At 40.8% G+C, this 20793-nt stretch overlaps 1 protein-coding gene and 1 non-coding gene across 2 annotated transcripts in view; one reads left to right on the top strand and one right to left on the bottom strand.

Moving 5' to 3' along the window:
• LOC131427393 (uncharacterized) overlaps positions 1 to 20793 on the bottom strand; it is a 341222-nt gene that overhangs the window by 122444 nt on the left and 197985 nt on the right. The gene's annotated exons all lie outside the window — the stretch shown is intronic.
• On the top strand, positions 5860 to 6011 carry LOC131433321 (5.8S ribosomal RNA). Its single transcript, XR_009230152.1, has one exon. It is a non-coding gene; the product is annotated as a 5.8S ribosomal RNA (ribosomal RNA).

Raw genomic sequence — 20793 nt, 5'->3', positions numbered from 1 at the left:
TCTTCGCGGCCATCTTGGAAACTCGTAAACACTTGTTTTTTTCATAACAGACTCACCGTAGGCTCTCTGTAACATTTCGCACACTTGGTTACACTTTATTTCATTTTTCACGCAAAATTTAATACAAATTCTTTGACTCTTCAATTCTTCCATTGTTTAAACTAACAAAAATCGCCGAGCTCAAAAAAACACGTCTGCACCAGCCGCTACAAGACAGAATGTAAACAATGAATACAGCTGAAAATTTCACCATACATTAGGGACATATGTACCAACACAATAAAAAAAATTTTGACCACCGGACTCTCCAGACGCGCGCAATTAAAAAATTCCGGGAACTTTTTGAACAGACCTCGTATATGCCTGGATTCCTTCAATGTGATCCTTGAAAGTGAGTTTTTTGTCATACGTTAAGTATTTTGCTTGATCAGACCATGTCAATTCCAAGCCATTCAATTTGAGAATGTGACAACCAACCAACGGGTAGATTTGGAAGATCAGAAATGAAAATGTTATACAAGATTGGAGCTACGCTCGAACCCTGCGGAATACCTGCTCGTACGGGTAGCAATTCAGATTTACAATTCTGATAGTAAACCTGAAGAGTGCGATAAGTTAAATATTTTTGAATAATTTTGATCAAATAAATAGGAAACTGGAAATTAAACATTTTTGCTATTAAACCTTTGTGCCAAACACTGTCGAATGCTTTTTCTATGTCTAGAAGAGCAACTCCAGTGGATAACCCAGAAGATTTATTTGCTTTTATCATGTTCGTTACCGTTACGTTATTTTCATTTTACAAAAGAGTAAATCTATGTTTAATTTCTTTTTGTAAATCCTTAACTATGTTTTTCTTAGCAGTATCACGAGAGTGTTGATATTGTCGTTGACGAACATTCTTCAATCGAACGAGCAGTTGAAGATTTTCATCGATGATAGGAGAATTTAATTTAGTTTGAGCTTTGGGAACTGAAAGATTTCTAGCTTCGATAATGTAACGATTCAAATTATCTATTGCTGTGTCGATTTCCGCCGAATTTTCTTAAATAGTTTCATGATCCACATGATTTTCAATGTGAGATCTGTAATCCAACCAATTAGCTCTATAATAGTTGAATATAGAACTAATTGGATTGCTTATAGCCTTGTTGGAAAGTACAGGAAGATGATCTGAGTCAAAGTCAGCATGTGTAATTGGTTCACTACAAATGTGACTTTGATCTGTTAGAACTAGATCAATTGTAGAGGGAGTTTTCACGGAAGAGAAGCAAGTCGGATTACTGGGATGAAGAACTGTGAAGTAACCAGCTGAGAGTTGTTTATGAAGTATTTTACCATTAGTGTTAGTGCCTACAATTCTATTTAACATGCTTAGAATTTAAGTCCTCTATTACGAAAAATTTCGGTCGATATCTCGTTAGTATTTGCAAATCGCCTTTAAAGAAATTTAATTTTTCGCGGGTGCGGGTATTAAAAATAGTGTTTCATTCGGTTCTGTAGGAACGCCAGTAAACATGTCAAATCAAAGAACCAAATAATGTGGATTGCTGTTCAAGTTGACATTTTTTAAGAAAAGTGTATGTCACAATGGCAATATGAATTTTGCGAGCATTGAGAAAATTATAAAATTCATCTTCACTCGATTTTAAAGATCGAGCATTCCAATTTAAAATATTCAAATAATTATTCAACATCACTGGAAAATTTTAAATTTATTATAATATTAATTGCAAATTGCCATCCGATTTGAAATGCTTCAAAAAATGATGAAGTCGAATTCATTCGGATGATCATTTGAAAAAGTTGATCTTGTAGGTAGATCATTTTATTTTCCGTTATGCCGCCTAAATCGACTTCGTTTAAAGAAGCGAATGGCATTGAAGGAATATTGGTAGGTAGATTTCTACCTGTTACAGTAGTGTAACTGCCATCAGGAGAAGATGATTTGCCCGATCTACCTATTTATAAATTGTGTTCGTTAGAAGATGAGCTGGATGGCGTTCCTGTGCTTTAATTATTTACATTAGAAGAATTAAGAGGTAGTTGTCTACCTGGTACCAATGCGTAACTGTTAGAAAAAGATGATGATGAGGTCGAGCGTTTAAAATGTTTTCCCTGACAGGACATTTCATATAATTGGATTTATGATTTCCATCGCAATTTGAACATGAAAATTTATCAGTGGTTTCATTCATTGGACAAACGTATTTCGAATGCGATTTACTACAATTCAAACACCGTATATCCATATGACAATTTTTGGTTCCATGGCCGAAGGCTTGGCAACGACGACATCGCGTTAAGTTTGCAATACTATTATGTCGTTTATAATGTTCCCAGTGAATTTTAATGTGGAAAATGAAACGTACTTTTTCTAAAGTTTTCAAATTGTTTAGATCACTTCGATTGAAGTGTATTAGGTATAGTTCATGGGAAATTCCAGAGCGTGGTTTAGAAGTAACATTCGCTCTTTTTTTTCATAAGTATTACTCGGGAAGGGGCAAAACTAAGCAATTTTTTTAGTTCATTTTTAATTTCATTAGAACTTTGATCATTTGATAAGCCTTTCAAGACAGCCTTGAATGGTCTGTCTAATTTTATATCATATGAATAAAATTTAGAAGTTTCTCGGACAAATACCGGATAAGACGTTCATAATCTTCCAATCCATCAACCAAGACTCGACATTCTCCTCTTCGTCCGATTTGAAATGAGATTTTTACTTCCGTGAGAAAAGTAGAAAGCTCAGTACCGAGTGCTTTGAAGTCGGAAATCATCACCGTCACTGGAGGCAGAAATTGTTTTCTTCCCAGAACGACAAGACACTCGTAAATATTGTTAGACAGCATTGTGTCTTGTTGCCTTTTCGGTTGGACGCAAGAATTTTTGAAATGAATGAAATTTGAAATTAAATTACCTAGGCTAAATTAGACTTCGATTAGACTCCTAGTTTCTAAAATTCTTGATGAAGACTGTTTTTGTGGTAATCTTAATGAAGACTGATTAGTTCGAAGAATAGTTCTTTGAATAGCTAGCCTTAAAAAAGGCTGATTGTTTTCTTAGTCTTGAAAAAGACAATAGAATATCACTCTTTGTTTAGCCTTGAGATAGGCTGACTAATTGTCAGTCTTTAAAAAGACTGTTAGTGATTCAGGTAGCCTTGAAAAAGACTGAAGCCTTGAATCAATGAAACTCTAGGTAGCCAGAAAAAATATCCGGGAGCCAAGAACTATACGCGTGCGATGCGAACGACTGTTCAACACCGACTGGAGCGAGTCCAACCTTGATGTTGTACACTACGGTTTGGTTGGACAGGTACGAACAGGGAGGCTTAATGACTATATGAGCGAGTTTGGTGTAACCAACCGATCGACCATTTACTTGTACCTCCTACGACCAAGGTACAAGTAAATGGTCGATCGGTTGGTTACACAGACGGAAGCTCTGTCGATCCGACTCCGGCTAATGCGAAGAGGATTCAGGTGGCTGATGAATGTTATACGGCTACCACGTTATACGCGATAGCTATCGACAGTAGCAGATATTATGATTCGTCCTGATTGGTGTACCATCATCAACCATGGGCAGTGGTCGAACCGTAGTCGGCCGTCAAGGATGGGAATCTTTTTTCGATTGTTGACCTCTAGTACCGTGTCCCATCGGGGTACGGCTATTGTCTCATACGAACACGAATGTGCGAATGAAACACGTTGTGGTGAAATTCAATGGCACGGGATTTCGTATCCCAAGCCGTACTTTTTCTCTTGACACGAGGAGAGGAAGGAGAACGGTGATTTGATAGCTACCAAAGAACGGTGTTGAACGAAGGCGGCCATATCATATTCATACCAGATTTAACGGCTCGTCACTGACTGACTGACCCGGACGAATTCTGGTTGATCCTACCAGTAATATACGCTCGTCTCAAAGGTTAAACCATGCATGTCTAAGTATAAACAGATTTAATGTGAAACCGCATAAGGCTCAGTATAACAGCTATAATTTACATGATCATTTAAGTAGTTACTTGGATAACTGTGGAAAATCTAGAGCCATAATGCAGGGACCTTGCGGAACCTGTGCAATTATTAGTCAAACCAATCGTCCTCCGTGACGCTTAAGTTGAAATCTGGATAATTTTGTTGATCGTATGGTCTCGTACCGACGACGGATCTTTCAAATATCTGCCCTATCAACTATTGATGGTAGTATAGAGGACTACCATGGTTGCAACGGTTAACGGGGAATCAGGGTTCGATTCCGGAGAGGGAGCCTGAGAAATGGCTACCACATCCAAGGAAGGCAGTAGGTGCGTGAATTACCTAATCCCGGCATGCGGAGGTAGTGACGAGAAATAACAATATAGGTCACTTGATAGAGGTTTGTAATTGGATTGAGTTGAGCATAAATCCTTAAACAAGGACCAAGTGGAGGGCAAGTTTGGTGCCAGCAGCCGCGGTAATACCAGCTCCACTAGCGTATATTAAAATTGTTGCGGTTAAAACGTTCGATGTAGATCACTGGATTGTTGCGACTATAGGACTGGGTGTGCGATCACACGGGCCGTCTGGTTCATGTGTATTGTTGTGGCGTCTGTTGCCTTTTATCGGGTGCTGGCGTTTCCCACAAGCCCAGCTGCTATTACCTTGAACAAATTAGAGTGCTATCCCTATGGCCGAGAATAATCTTGCATGGAATAATGGAATATGACCTCGGTCTTAATATTCATTGGTTTGTAATCCAGATCCAGAAGTAATGATTAACTGAAGTAGTTTTGGGGATTAGTATTACGGCGCGAGAGGTGAAATTCTTAGACCGTCGTAAGACTAACTAAAGCGAAAGCATTTACCATGGATGCTTTCATTAATCAAGAACGGAAGTTAGAGGATCGAAGGCGATTAGATACCGCCCTAGCTCTAACCGTAAACTATGCCAGCTAGCAATTGGGAGAGGTTACATTATGGTGCTCTCAATAGCTTCCAAGAAACCAAAGCTTGGTTCCGGCGGAAGTATGGTTGAAAAGTTGAAACTTAAAGGAATTGACGGAAGGGCAGCATCAGGAGTGGAGCCTGTGTCTTAATTTGACTCAACACGGAAAAACTTACTAGGGCCTAACTTATTGAAGTAAGACAGATTAATAGCTCTTTCTCAAAAATAAGGGTAGTGGTGCATGGCCGTTCTTAGTTCGTAGAATAATTTCTCTGGTTAATTCCGATAACGAACGTGACTCAATCAAACAAAATAGAACGCTATCAGCAGTCAGACGATGATCCCGTCCGGTTGGTGGTCGGTGCGGTGGGGTGATGTACGTTGGGCAACCATGCGGTGCAGTATGTTCGTTCGCGCCGGTTCCGGCCGGTGGTGTAGTATGACCTGATAATACGTCAACTCATCGAGGTTGACTTCTGCTTAATAGGACAATTTGTGTTCAGCAAAGTGAGATTGAACGATAGCAGGTCCGTGATGCCCTTAGATGTTCTGGGCTGCACGCGCGCTACAATGTGAGCAGCAACGTGTACCCTATTCCGAAAAGAACGGGAAATCACTGAAATGCTCATTTAGTCGGGATTATCGGGATTGAAATGGTCCGTATGAACCTGGAATTCCCAGTAAGTGCTGGTCATTAGCTAGCGTTGATTACGTCCATGCCCTTTGTATACACCGCCCGTCGCTACTACCGATGGATTATTTAGTGAGGTCTTTGAAGGTGAACATTTGCTAGTCCCTCGGGATTATATTTGAATCGCTGATGTTGACCGAACTTGATGATTTAGAGCAAGTTAAAGTCGTAACAAGGTTTTCGTAGGTGAACCATCATACCGATATCATACCGATCATATCATACCGAGCTTGTAAAACCCTAGGCAGGGGATCACTCTGCTCGTGAATCGATGAAGACCGCAGCTAAATGCGCGTCAAAATGTTAACTGCAGGACACATGAACACCGACAAGTTGAACGCATATTGCACATCGTATAACGTTACGATGTACACATTTTTGAGTGCCTATATTTATCGATTCAAGTATACGTACCCATGCACGTACGCGTAGTGACGTTTTCATACCATGGCGATAAAACGTTCAAGCTAGTCAGTCATCGAATGTACGAGGTCTGTTCAAAAAGTTCCCGAAATTTTTTAATTGCGCGCGTCTGGAGAGTCCGGTGGTCAAATTTTTTTTATTGTGTTGGTACATATGTCCCTAATGTATGGTGAAATTTTCAGCTGTATTCATTGTTTACATTCTTTCTTGTAGCGGCTGGTGTAGACGTGTTTTTTTGAGCTCGGCGATTTTTGTCTTGGTGACGTTGGGTGCTTCCACGTGGACGATTGTGCTTTTGTTTCGACATCATAACCGTACACCCATGTTTCATCACCAGTTATGACCCTTTCAAGTAAATTTGGATCGTCGTTGACGTCGTTTAACAGCTCCTGAGCGATGGTAATGCGTTTGTTTTTTTTGATCAAAATTCAGCAGTTTTGGAACGAATTTTGCTGCCACTCGTTTCATGCCCAAAACATTTGAAAAAATATGATGGCATGAGCCAACTGATATGCCAACTTCATCAGCAACTTCTCTAATAGTGATTCGGCGATCATCCATAATCATTTTTTCCACTTTTCCCACATTTTAATCGATTATTGACGTGCTGGGTCGACCGGAGCGTTCGTCGTCTTCAACGTCTTCGCGGCCATCTTGGAAACGCTTATACCACTCGTAAACACTTGTTTTTTTCATAGCAGCCGCACCGTAGGCTCTCTGTAACATTTCGCACACTTGGTTACACTTTATTTCATTTTTCACGCAAAATTTAATACAAATTCTTTGACTCTTCAATTCTTCCATTGTTTAAACTAACAAAAATCGCCGAGCTCAAAAAACACGTCTACACCAGCCGCTACAAGACAGAATGTAAACAATGAATACAGCTGAAAATTTCACCATACATTAGGGACATATGTACCAACACAATAAAAAAAAATTGACCACCGGACTCTCCAGACGCGCGCAATTAAAAAAATTCCGAGAACTTTTTGAACAGACCTCGTATCGCATTGCGCGATGCAGGCAATCGATGGTTGATGCACATACATCGCATACTCCATCCTGGCTTGGATACCTCCTGATGTGTGTAGGCAGTGCATCAACATTTGACTATCCGACGAATAAATAGGCCTAAAATAATGTTTGACTACCCCCTAAATTTAAGCATACAATGTCCGCCATGTAACTTTTTTTTAAACAAGCAGTAAAACAAACGCTCATCCGATTTCAAAATTTATTTTTTCATAATAAAGTACAACCCTTCCGGTTAATTGTGGAATATAATTTCATTCAAATGGCTGCCTCGGCTGGCCTTGCAATACGCCATACGGTCGGTTCAGTTTTTAGTACATTTTCGATTGTATGCAGCTTTATTTCAGCTATGGTTGCACGAATGTTATCCTTCGAGGCTTGAATTGTCTCTGGCTTGTCCACATAACACTAATCTTTGACAACCCTCCAAAGATAATATTCTAACGGCGTCAAATCTCAGTTCCGAGGCGGCCAAACGACATCTGAATTTCGACTGATAATTGGACCTTCGAAGATTGTGCGCAGAAGATCGATTGTAGCGTTGGCTGTGTGGCACGGAGCGCCGTTTTGTTGGAACCAAATGGTGTCCACGTCTTCCTGTTCAAGTAACGAGAAGAACTAATCGCTAATCATGGCGCGGTCGCGATCGCCATTGACCATGGCGGCGGCTCGTGCCTCATTGTCGAAGAAAAATGGCCCTATGATGCCGCCAGACCAAAATCCGCACACCGTCACTCTCTGAGGATGCATCGGCTTCTCCATGATAACGTGCGGGTTTTTCGTCCCCCATATGCAACAATTTTGCTTATTAACATACCCGCCGAGATGAAAATATGCCTAATCCGAGAAGATGATTTTTTGGCACAAATTCCGCAACATTACCATGATTTTCAAAGTAAAAGTGCACTATTTTCACGCGTTCCTCAAGCGTATACACAACCATTTTCGTTCAGTGGAAGGGTAAAACTAAATTTATGTCAAATCAGAAGAGACATTAAGGTTACCAATATCGAAATAACCGCTAGTTCAAAAAAAGTTAGATGGCGTACTATGTATCAATAAGGGGAGGAAAAGAATCTAACAAGGATTCCCTGAGTAGATGCGAGCGAAACGGGAGGAGCTCAGCACGTAGAGGTGATACGCATCGCGTATCTATCTGATTCGGTGTACTGGAAATTTTGTTATCTACCATAATCAGCGGAACCTGGTTCATGCTCAACTAGAATGTGGCTTTTACTCCCATAGAGGGTGATAGGCCCGTAGAACGGCGCTGATGGTAGAAAATTTTACCATGGAGTCGTGTTGCTTGATAGTGTAGCATAAAGTGAGGGAAAGTTGAAAAGCACTCTGAATAGAGAGTCAAAAAGTACGTGAAACTGCCTAGGGCTCAAGCCCGTTGAGCTCAATTATCCGAAGCAGAGTTACTGGCCTGTGGTTGACACATAGGTCATTTACGCTCTTGCTTTCAATAGGACATTGCGATTCATTACGAACAGTTTTGCTGGTTCACACTTGTAAATCACCCGACATCGGTCCCTTGGTGTTAGTTACTTGTCCCATCGTAGCGATGTTCAGTTCTGAAGGCCTATGTCGCGAGCTGGCACTTACTGCACGTGGTCTACCGTTGGATACGTGATGGATACGAACACCGCCCCGTATGCCCCCGAATGTACCCTTAGTCTGGGTTGGCGGACTGTTGATCGGCAATGATCAAATCGAGGTACCTTCGGGACCCGTCATGACACATGGGCCAAGAAGTCTATCTTGCTCACGAGCCAATGGTGTCGTTTTCCGTTTCCGCGGGAACGCACACTGAAAATCCATAGGCGTAAAAAACAAAACTCTCGTTCTGCGGGATTACGGGCGAGAAACTCTGCTCGTCCCTCAATCCCCGGGTGTTATAGCCGGTATGCGATGGTTGTTAGCTTGCGTGCCATCATCGTGCCATAACATACCGTGAGTGTGCAGGATGTGACCTGAAAGATGATGAATTATGCCTGATCAGGTTGAAGTCAGGGGAAACCCTGATGGAGGGCGGAAGCAATTCACGTGCAAATTGCAAATCGAATTGTCAGAATTGGGCATAGGGGCGAAAAACCAATCGAACCATCTAGTAGCTGGTTCCCTCCGAAGTTTCCCTCAGGATAGCTGGAGCACGCAACATTTCGGAATCTATGCTTATCTGGTAAAGCGAATGATTAGAGGCCTTAGGTTCGAAATTATCTTAACCTATTCTCAAACTATAAATGGGTACGTATCGTAACATTCTTGGATGATGTTATTGCAACGTAACGTCGGACACTGACCCTCTGTTTTTTTTTACAAGGTGAAATGCATTTACGCACGGAGTGTGGAACTTACTGTTGATTGAAACTACCCACTAAAACACCTTGGATCTCCAACCCTACCTCCCCGGCACCACCGCTAGGTATTACTTCGGGGTGGAAGGCTATTGGTGCTCAAAGCACCCTCCCCAGATTTATGCAGAATGGGGATCAGCATCCTGCTCTCGAGGAATCGACCAGTTGGATGACGAGGTCGGTCCAGTGATGCCGGCCAGTAACATCCGGTTCACTGGCGCCTCGACGACCCAAAACTGGTGCTACGTCGCGGAACTACTCGACTAGTCTCCGCCAAAAGATCTAGTCTACACCGACGGAGGGTTCCCCAACGAGGGAAGTCCTCCCGAACCGACGCTTACGGTACGCGTCTACGACCCGACCGAAAGAATGCTTTAGTCGATCCAATGATTCCGGTTGGAGCGTGACTTCAGGTTCACTGGCGCTCAGACGATCCTAGTGGTACCACGCGACGATCTACTCATCTAGTCCCCGACAAAGGATCTGGACTACTCCGACGGAGAGTTCCCCGGCGAAGGAAGTTCTCCCGATACCGAGTTCTCTGTTACACCACACGGGACACCCGAAAGAGTGCCGAGGTCGGTCCGGCGATTCCGGTTAAAAGGTAAAAAAAAAGGTAAAAGGTGTTATCAGCTATTGACAGCAGGACGGTGGACATGGAAGTTGTCATCCGCTAAGGAGTGTGTAATAACTCACTTGCCAAAGCTAGTGGCCCTCAAAATAAATGGCGCTGCAGTCGCTTGCCTATACATTATCACTGACGTACAAGGGGTGCGGTTCGCCCAGCGAGTTGCACTTTGAAACGTCAGCGAGTAGGAGGGTCTGGTGGTGTACGTTGAAGTGCCTGGCGTAAGCCGACATGAAGCCGCCACTAGCACAGATCTTGGTGGTAGTAGCAAATATTCGAATGAGATCTTGGATGACTGAAGTGGAGGAGGGTTTCGTGTCAACAGCAGTTGAACACGAGTTAGCCAATCCTAAGCTCTATGGGAAACCTGATATATATTAGGCATTTAACCAAATACACCACCGCCGTGTGTTGTGATGCAACATCCATTAGTATATATTAAACGAGCGAAAGGGAACCTTGTTACAATTGCGAAGCCTGTTGAGTATACGTTTGCATTGGTATGCTTACTGGAAACGGTAGTGCCTTTGTAATCATGGTAACATGAATCTTTGCTTTGAGACACTAACGGGAGGTATCGGAAGAGTTATCTTTTCTGTTTAACAGTCATACTGACCACGGAGTTCTTTCACAGAGAGATGTGGTTAAACAAACTGCAAGAGTATGGTTTTTACAGCTGTGTCGATACACTCTCTTTGGGCCATGAAAATCGAAGATTGGGACACGCAAACTCTCAACAGCTTGTACCGAATCCGCAGCAGGTTTCCAAGATGTAGAGTCTCTAGTCGATAGAATAATGTAGGTAAGGGAAGTCGGCAAATACGATCCGTAGCTTCGGCACAAGGATTGGCTCTGAAGACTGGGATGACTCGGGCTCTTATCCTACTATCGGTCGCTCGATTGAGATCTTCGCTCGATTGCGTTCCGTGGTAGGGTTTTGCTTAATGTGCTTCGTGCGATCGATTTAGTTCGTACGTATTGTGCACTGTAGTCATCAATTCGGAACTGGCACGGCTGAGGGAATCCGACTGTCTATTTAAAACAAAGCATTGTGATAGCCTCAACAGGTGTTGACACAATGTGATTTCTGCCCAATGTTCTGAATGTCAACGTGAAGAAATTCAAGCAAGCGCGGGTAAACGGCGTGAGTTACTATGACTCTCTTAAGGTAGCCAAATGCCTCGTCATCTCATTGGGGACGAATGGATTAACGAGATTCCCTCTGTCCCTATATACTATCTAGCGAAACCACAGCCAAGGGAACGGGCTTGGAAAGACTAGCGGGGTAAGAAGATCCTGTTGAGATTGACTCTAGTCTGGCATTGTAAGGCGATATAAGAGGTGCAGAATAGGTGGAAGTTCGGATAAAATATTATCTCCCGAGCACCAATGAAATATCACCACTCTTACTGTTGCCTTACTTACATGATCAGATGGAACAAGTGCTGGGGTTATTGCAACCTCTAGACATCTGGATACTCCAATTCATGGACAGTGCTATATGCGGAGCTTAACTGGGGCGGTACATCTCCAAAACAATAACGGAGGTGTCCAAAGGTCAGCTCAGTGGGGACAGAAACCACAGGCTGAGCATAAGGACAAAAGCTGGCTTGATCTCGACGTTCAGTACATATTGGAACAGCGAAAGCTAGGCCTCACGATCCTTTTAGTTTAAAGAGTTTCTAGCAACAGGTGTCAGAAAAGTTACTACAGAGATAACTGGCTTGTGGCCACCAAGCGTTCATAGCGACGTGGCTTTTGGATCCTTCGATGTCGGCTCTTCCTATCATTGTGAAGCAAAATTCACAAAGCATAAGATTTGTCAACCTTTCAAGGAAACATGAGCTGGGTTCAGACCGTCGTGAGATATGTTAGTTTTACCCTACTGGTGTGTATATAATCACTGTCTTAACGGTATTCCTATGCAGTACGAGAGAAACCATAAGAACGAACCAATGGCTCAATACTAGTTCGACCGGACTGTGGTATAATGCTACGTTCGTTGGATTATGCTTGAATGCTTCTAAGGTTCGTAACCAAACCGAGCTGACAGAGTCGTTGATCATATGACATTGAACTCTACAAGACTTGCTAGTGTGATCTCACGTTGGCATTTTATTGATTCAGAGCCCGTTTGCATTGTCATACAGCAAGCACATCGCTAATATGCTGGAACGCTGGTGGCATTGTTGAGCATCACTATGTAATCTCGATACCTGAGACTCCAAACAAACGATAGGTTTACAGGCTGGATGTTGCGATTGGCACAGGAAGTCTCCATATTCCGATCTATTCAGACTACCCATGCTTGCTGGTTTGTTAACTCAACAATTCCAATATGTAAACATATGTACATATGGTACACGTTGGAGCGATGTAACCCACTGAAAAACACGAAAAGTGCGATAGGTGACGACAGCATGCATACCTCGTATGCATTGCAGGGTACAGTTCGATGGATGAGTAGCCGAGCTAGTGAGTGCACGCACAACGTTGTCATATATGGTACTGTAGTCGGTGCGTGATCGTTGGTTGGTGGTTGGTGATAACCACGTACTCGCTCATAGAGCTAATGCGGGTTGACTGATATCGAAATAGATATATAAGGACTACGTATCTGATAATCAGTTGCGTATCACTTCACCGAAAGACACTCGAGTGATAAGTGACATGACTATCGTGGTCAGCTAATGTGACTGATATTTCAATAAGACTGATTTTCAGTAGAGAGGTACGATTTAATAGACCGTGCATCAATCAACATATGCTGTCCAGAGTAACAAGGGAAAGGAACAGGAGCCTTCGCACCATGTTATAACGACTCAACTCTTAAGTCTTCGAGAAAACTTCTTTCGAAAATTAAGGAACTAAGCAGTGACGATCCAATCACTTGAATGGATCTAGAAGAAGATACCACTGAAGCCTAATTTGACTCAGAAAAAGTTAGTATTTCACGAATACACTAAATTTGCAACTCGGCCAACCAACCCCGCACAAAACTCGGCCAACCTACCCCTATGGATGTTTCCGAGAACAATCACGATTTACACTGACAGAAACACTGGCAACCATCATACCATTTCTTAGGGTTTTGAATGCCCTTTCTAGCGGTACAATATTTCTGGGATTCGGATGATAATTTATTCGCTTTACGCATATTACTGTACAAAAACCTAAATTTACTCAAAAGCATCAAAAAAAGAATTACCGGGTTCCTGTACAAACGACAACACAAAAATCTGAAATTACGTCGGTACATGGGTGGCCGAATACTTCACAAAAATCACAATAGATGCCGCCTTTGCGCATAATAATCTTTTCATATAAGCCACTCGGCCAACTGGCCCCGATCACCCCTACATAAGGGAATAGAAATTTTAGTGATACTAAATAACAATATAAAGAAATCAATCAGTAAAAAACTTGAACCCGAAACACTAAAAACTAAATTAAACTACGCTATCGCATTATATATACGGATTGAAAGCAATTTATTACAGAACGAAGATTCTCTTTCTGAGTCTGAAATAACATTCCTAGTGAAAGCAGCGCGAAATGCAATTAACATACATTAGAGCCTCAATGAATTGCAAACTGAACGAGATAAAAAACGAGGACGAAAAAATATTACCAATCCCAAAAAGCAACGAACTCAACACCAACTAGTTTTGACATCCGTCAGGCGACGGCGCTAGTTCCGATGTACGACGGTTCTCCATTAGGGCTAGAAGCGTTCTTAGATTCAACCAATCTACTTGTTGAAATAACACCACCAGACCATTTAGTCATGGTAGTTAAATTGATAAAACCTGTTGTAATCCAAAGCAAAGCCTTGGTATTACATTCCTGTTGTGGAATTTGACCTTCTGTTTCAACACACTTCGCAGCCGATTCACAGTGTACAGAAACATTGCATGGTTGGTGCTACGATTCTACTGACACTACGAATCCTTCCAGGTCAGGGCTCGAACATACGACAACTGATTTGTAAAACCAGTGCCCTATGCATTGAACCGCCAACCCGGGACTGTTGTAATCCTCCTAGTGGTGTAATGATGGCTTTCTCATATCAATCATACTATCATATATAATAGTGTGGTATTCTTCAAAATAATTTTCTTCGATTCTTAAAAGAATAACCGAAATCGGTTGGTTTGACCGTCTACTGATAATAACTATCAATTGAAGAAAATTCAAGGTCGATTTAGAAATTGTTTACGATTTTTCGCCCTTTTCAATGATGGTATAAAATTTTTAACACACTTTACCCTATATTACCGGATCCGGAAATTAAGTTTGTGAAAATCGGTTCAGTCATCACCGAAAAAAGTTGGTGCACTTATTTTCTCATTTTTTGCACATTTTATCCCATAATTCCGGCACCGGAAGTCGGATCCAAATAATATTCAGGAATTTTTTAGGAGCCACAAGACCTTTCAATCTAAGTTTTTGAAAATCGGTCTAGCCATCTCCAAGAAAAGTGCAAAAAACTATACATACACACATACGCACATACACACACAAATATTTTGCGTACTCGATGAACTGAATCCCTCCGGACCTCGGTTCAAAAGTCGGTTTTCACAGTGATTGCATAACCTTTCTATTTGGGAAAGGCAAAACGCGACTTACAGATAAAGCAAGATTGGACTCACCTGATAGTAATAATAACATAAATGAATTAATGGAGAATATCAAGTCGAGATGCGTTGACGTCTCGACACCAGAAAATATTTTAGCTATCAAACAGCGTGGCGCAATAACAAATTTTTGCGAGGAAGTGGAAAATTCAACCACTACACTCGAACATACTTATATATTTATTGATATACCAGACAGTTCAAACAGTGAGGGAGTGTACTGTTTGAACTGTCAGCTCCTTTCGAAAAATAAATAATTTACTTGTATCAATGAATACCAAAATACTTTCAACACTCTAAAACTACACTTGATGTCACCTAGATTATTTCAATACCCTGGCTTTACTTCACCCTTCATACTCATAACCTATCCTTCAGACGTAGGCAGCGGATTAGTACTCTCTCAAATCAAAAACGGAAATGATCCATAGCTTCCGCAAGCAAAAGTTTCACACCCGCCAAAAAGAACAAATCGACAATATTAAAGGAATTAACAGTAATACATCGGAGAATAAATTACTTTAAGTCTTATTCTCGATAAAACGCCTTTATTCTCAGTAAAACGAACCACTAGTATTTCTATTTAAAATGAAAACCACTCCCTTTAAGGGGCGGGTAGCGTCTAACACTTTAGCAAAATCATTTATTATTTTCTTTGTATTTTCTTATAGTAAAACATTTGAAGAATTTCCTGTGAAATTTTCAAGTCTATTTGAACGAAACTCTGGAAGTTATGGACCTTTATCTATGGCTATCTCATTCTACGAAGAGGCAGGAGCTCGGCGCACAGGCCCAAAATTTCTGCTTCAATTAACTTCAAAACTTGACAAAACATTCTTCAAATGTTTCGTTATAATAAATTATAAAAGAAAAATATGATTTTTGAAAATGTTAGACTCTACGGGCTCCTTGGAGTAATTAATTATTTCCATTGATTTTATAGACAAAAACCTTTAAATGCGTTTTCCTCGAAAGCAGGTTTTGAAAGTCCGTGTCCATCGGACGACACAATTGAATGATGACCTCGTTATGTATACGACTGAAAACCCGACTGAAACAAGAACCTTACCGAAGTTAAAAATAATCGTAGAAAATACTTACTTAATAAATAAAATTAATAAAACAAATTCCAACATATGTAAATGAAAGAAGAGCCCTAGAACTCATACTCATACTCTAGAAATTTCAAATCCAAATTGTACAATAAAAAACCCAAAACAAACCAATCTCTTTTAGTACACAAAAACAGATTAGTACAACAATTTATAAAATCATAGCAAATTCAGTTTATGTAACAAATTTTATTCGAAATCACTAATTTAAGAAATTATTACATACATTTAAATAAATAAATCACCGAGCCTAACTAAACGTAAAACAAAATAAAAAAGGCGGGTGGGTAATGTCAGAGACATAACAGGAAAACAACTGACATGTTCCTTAACACTTCCGAATATCAATTGTATGAATTATGCAAGCATTCCCCTTTTTCACATTTTTCGCAAAAACAAAGAAAGCTTCACTTGATCTCGATTACTGTGAATTTCACACAGCGAAAAGTGCACAAATCTAACCAAACTGTTCTTGATTTGCCTTAAATTGAGGATAATTACCTGCGATTTGCGAACAACAAATCCTAATAGTTCTTTAGAAAACTTTTAGAGCCATTAGAACGGCTGATTTTGTGTAATGCTCTCCACCGTTGTTTTTTTACCAATGCTAATGACTGGTAGCTGTGACGTAATCGCTCTTGTCGAAAGCGAAACTAGCTGTGCAGACGACACAAAACACATCTGCTCGCAGTGGCGATAGAATTCAAACTGATTCAATTTTTGTTGGGAGGCCTGTTTTTACCACATTTCGTTTGTAGCTTTTTCACTAATGGGCGGTCCTAACGGTTATAAAAATAGCCGCATACAGAATTTTAATGTTGATTATTTCATTTCGGATTTGCATAATTTATTGAAATCAACTATCAATATGCTGTAGGGATTCGTTTCTTGCATTCAGAAGGACCAAATTGAGGAACTCACTGCGATATTCACCACTTTTCGGAACATTTTTCTCGAACGATTTGTTGTACAGCAGCAGATATTTTGTTCTCTTCCTTAGAACGCGTTCTGATTGGCTGGTGTTGACATGGGTCAAATGAGACAGGTGTTTCAATAGTGTACCATTGAAATACTTCAATGCTTTTGCTGTACACGTTTAAATTGAAAATTTTCGATTCTATTGGTAGTTAGATTATATAAATCCTTTCACAGATCACTGAGCTATGAGCTTTCAAAATACGAGAAAGGCAAACGCGCCTTATGAATTATCCTCTTTGATACTCGTGTATACCAAACATATAAGACAAGTTTAATTTTGAACTATTTGAGACTATGTCACAAAACTGAAAATTTTATCATAAAAGTGTGATCATGTTTCCGATGGCATGTCGCAAGAATTATGTTGATTCATTAGATACAACAATAGATATTCACGATCAAAAACTTATCACTCTCTCAGAGGGTAAATTTTGAAAAGGCACCCCATAATAAAGTAAGTCGTATTCACGACAAAATACATATTGATCTGTACGTGGCAACTCTTTCGCACGGCATATTTGTATACTAGTATAAAGATGTATTCAACATCATCACTTTCACTTTCGCATTGCCGTTCGTAAATCAACTTCTCGTGTGTGCCTTGTTTCGGCAACAGTTGCTCGGAAAATGGTAGGAAAGCGACAAAATTCAACTAGTTCTTTATGATTATCTTTAGCACTGAAAAGTGCTATTTGAATGGGTCTGCTTGCTGGACTTCTTGGCTGCCTTTCAACGGGTTTTCGCTGTCAGCGTGCTGGCGGCGTCTCGTACGTTCAGAGTAGCTGCTTTAAATTAAATGATGCTATTTCTTTTTTTTGCATAAATATCTGTTTATTAATCTTATTTTTGTGTATTACATCAACATTTTACAGTACAAGTGTTTTGACCCTTTGGCCTTTCATCTTTGTTGTTCATACGATTCGTTATTAATAATAGGTGTTTTAGTTACTCTTGTTTTACATACTAATGTTTAATCATAATATTTATTTTAATTATTAATAAAATATCTACCTACTTATAACTATCCTTAACCTAATACGTACAAATTTTGAATTATTTGTATTTCAGAGATTGAGCACCTCTCTTCAAATTTCGTGCAGTATTGTTCGAATTTTTGTTCTAGTATATCCAGTGAGGCCATCTCATGTACTTCACTAGTCCTTGTCCAAGGAGGTAGATTTAGAATCATCTTTAAGATCTTACTTTGAATGAGCTGAAGCCTAAGTTTGTGTGTTCGTGCACAGCCCCGCCAAACAGGGACTGCGTATTCAATTGCGGGGTAGATGATTTGTTTATAGACAGCCATCTGATTCTTCAGGCACAGTTTAGATGTTCTACAAATCAGCGGATACAGAGACCTAATGAGTATGTTGCATTTTTGAACGATTTTGTCAACATGTGACCTGAATATCAGATGTCTGTCAAAGGTGAGTCCTAGATAGATAACATCGTCGGACCATTGGATGACCTCATCTCCGAATCGTATTCGGCATTCGTCTGATGGAACAAGTTTGGGAGATCTTGAATGTGGAAACAAGATGACCTGAGTTTTTGCTGCATTGATCACAATTTTCCAGCTTGTAAAATATTCCGTTAAAGCGTCCAGACCTGTCTGTAGTTTATTCTTCAGAGCATTAATGACACGACCTTTGTAAAGAATGGCAGTATCATCAGCAAATTGTGACAGAACACCACCACCCGGAAGAGGTGGGATGTCTGATGTAAAAATGTTGTATAGAATGGGACCTAGGATACTTCCCTGGGGTACACCAGCAGGAATAGTAAATCTTTCTGAAAGTGCATTATTCAGAGAAACCTGGAATGCTCTATCTGCAAGATAATTCTTGATTATTTTAATAAGATACATGGGAAAATTATACCTATGCAGTTTAAACACCAGGCCATCGTGCCACACATTATCGAATGCCTTTTCAATATCCAATATTGCCATGGTAGTCGTTTTGGACACTGATTTGTTTTGCTGGATGACGTTGTTAACCCTTGTGAGTTGGTGGATGGTGGATCTTCCTTTCCGGAACCCAAACTGTTCTTCCAGTAATATATCCTGTTCATCTGCGAAAGCAAGAATTCGCCTTTGTATTGACTTTTCAAACAGCTTGGATAGGGCAGAGAGTAAGCTGATGAGCCGATAGCTCTTGGAAAAGGAAGGATCTTTCCCCGGTTTCAAAACTGGGATAACTTTAGCTAACTTCCACTTTGAAGGGAAGTAACCAAGCTCCCAGCACCTGTTAAAAATTTTAGCTAAGAAGACAAATGAACGAATACTCAAATGTTTAAGCTTAATGTTGAATGTGTTGTCGAAACCGGGGGCCTTCATATTTTTGGATTTTTTCACAATAGCCATCATCAGCTCATTCGCAGTGACTCTACTTTCCTCAGGAACTAAGCTGTCTGAATTGGTCAACCTCAGCTACGCTATCAGCAACGGCTCTTTCATGTGGACTAACAATGTTAAGTCCTAAATTGTGAGAACACACAAACTGCTGGCCTAGCGCATTTGCCTTCTCTACTGGTGTGATTAAAGGTATTCCTTCAGCTGCGTCCTGGGGTGACATCAGAGGAGGAATAGGCTTCGGTTTTTTCTTAAGCACCTTCGTTAAGGACCTGGAAGTTCCTGTTGCGAAGCTCAGATATTCTTTCCTGGATTATCCTAGTTAAGTTGTTATAAGAAGTCTTCTTATCTAGGATGCCAGTTCGTTGATACTGCCTCCGGTAGATATTTCGAAGTCGGATGAGTTTCTTTGTGGCACTGTCAATTTGAAGAGAGGAATTCGGCATATGTTGTACTGGAACCGTCCTATCACGAGCGACTGTGATTGAATGCTGGAAGGAAGATAGGGCCGCATCGATTTCCATCGGTGAATCAAGTGGCAGATCGATATTAATATGTTGGTTGGCGATTTGTTGAAATTGGACCCAATCGGTGCGATAATAGTTCCTCCGAGGTTGAATAGGCACTGTTTCTGGTGAAGATTCCAACGTCAATATTACTGGAAAGTGGTCAGAAGAGAGCTCGTTGAAGACAACCGGAGAGCTGTCTATGGCGATGTTGCTGATGAATATATCCAAAATGGAATGGACTCCCGATCTGGAAAGTCGCGTTGGTTGATCCGGAGCGAGGATGTTGTATTGTCCAGCTTCGTAACCTTCGGCAAGTACGAATCCGTTTCGATTCTGTCTTTTGTTTCCCCACAGCTCATGCCGTGCGTTCAGGTCCCCAGCAATGATGAATTTGTTCTGTCGTCGAGTGAGCATAGACAAATCTCGCTTCAATGATGCACACGTAACATCTCGAAGATTTGTTTGTTTGGGGCAGTACGCTGTAATGATGATGATGGGTCCCATCGTCGTTGTAATTCAATTCCGATGGCTTCTATAAGTTGCAATTTAAAGGCTGACAGAAGCCTGTGCTGAATGGATCGTTTAACGACAATGGCAACTCCCCCTCCTCTGGTAGTTGTCCTGTCGAGCCTGTGAATCCTGTAATTGGAAATAAAAATAGAAATTTCAGGTTTAAGATGAGTTTCAGATAAAATAGCAATATCGGCATTCTTCTCTTGAAGAAAGTCGGACAATTCAGCAGTTTTGCTCCTGAGTGAGCAAGCATTCCAATTCACTATAACCAACTCATTATATTGCATATTCGATGATGAATTTGCCTAAGGCGTTGATTTGATCTAACCGCGTTCTGCAGTTTCGAAGTTTTGTTGTCATTGTTTCAAAAACGACGATCAGTTGTTCAGCAGAGAATAAATCACCAGAGTCATCCTTTGCTTATGGTTGATTATTGCCCCATCCAGGAGGGATTTTTGAGGAAGATTCTTTTTGTGATCCAGCGGCTAAATCTTTTGGATTGCTGCGAGGAAGTGGCGGCAAATTCGGAATATCCCTCTTCGGTGGGAGCCGTGGGAAATTAATTTCATCCTTCTGTGGAACATTCTTGCGCGTTGATTGTTTACGGGACGCCTGTTGT

Source organism: Malaya genurostris, chromosome 2, assembly GCF_030247185.1.
Source record: "Malaya genurostris strain Urasoe2022 chromosome 2, Malgen_1.1, whole genome shotgun sequence".
NCBI classification, from domain to species: domain Eukaryota; kingdom Metazoa; phylum Arthropoda; class Insecta; order Diptera; family Culicidae; genus Malaya; species Malaya genurostris.
This window is presented reverse-complemented; position numbering and strand designations above follow the sequence as displayed.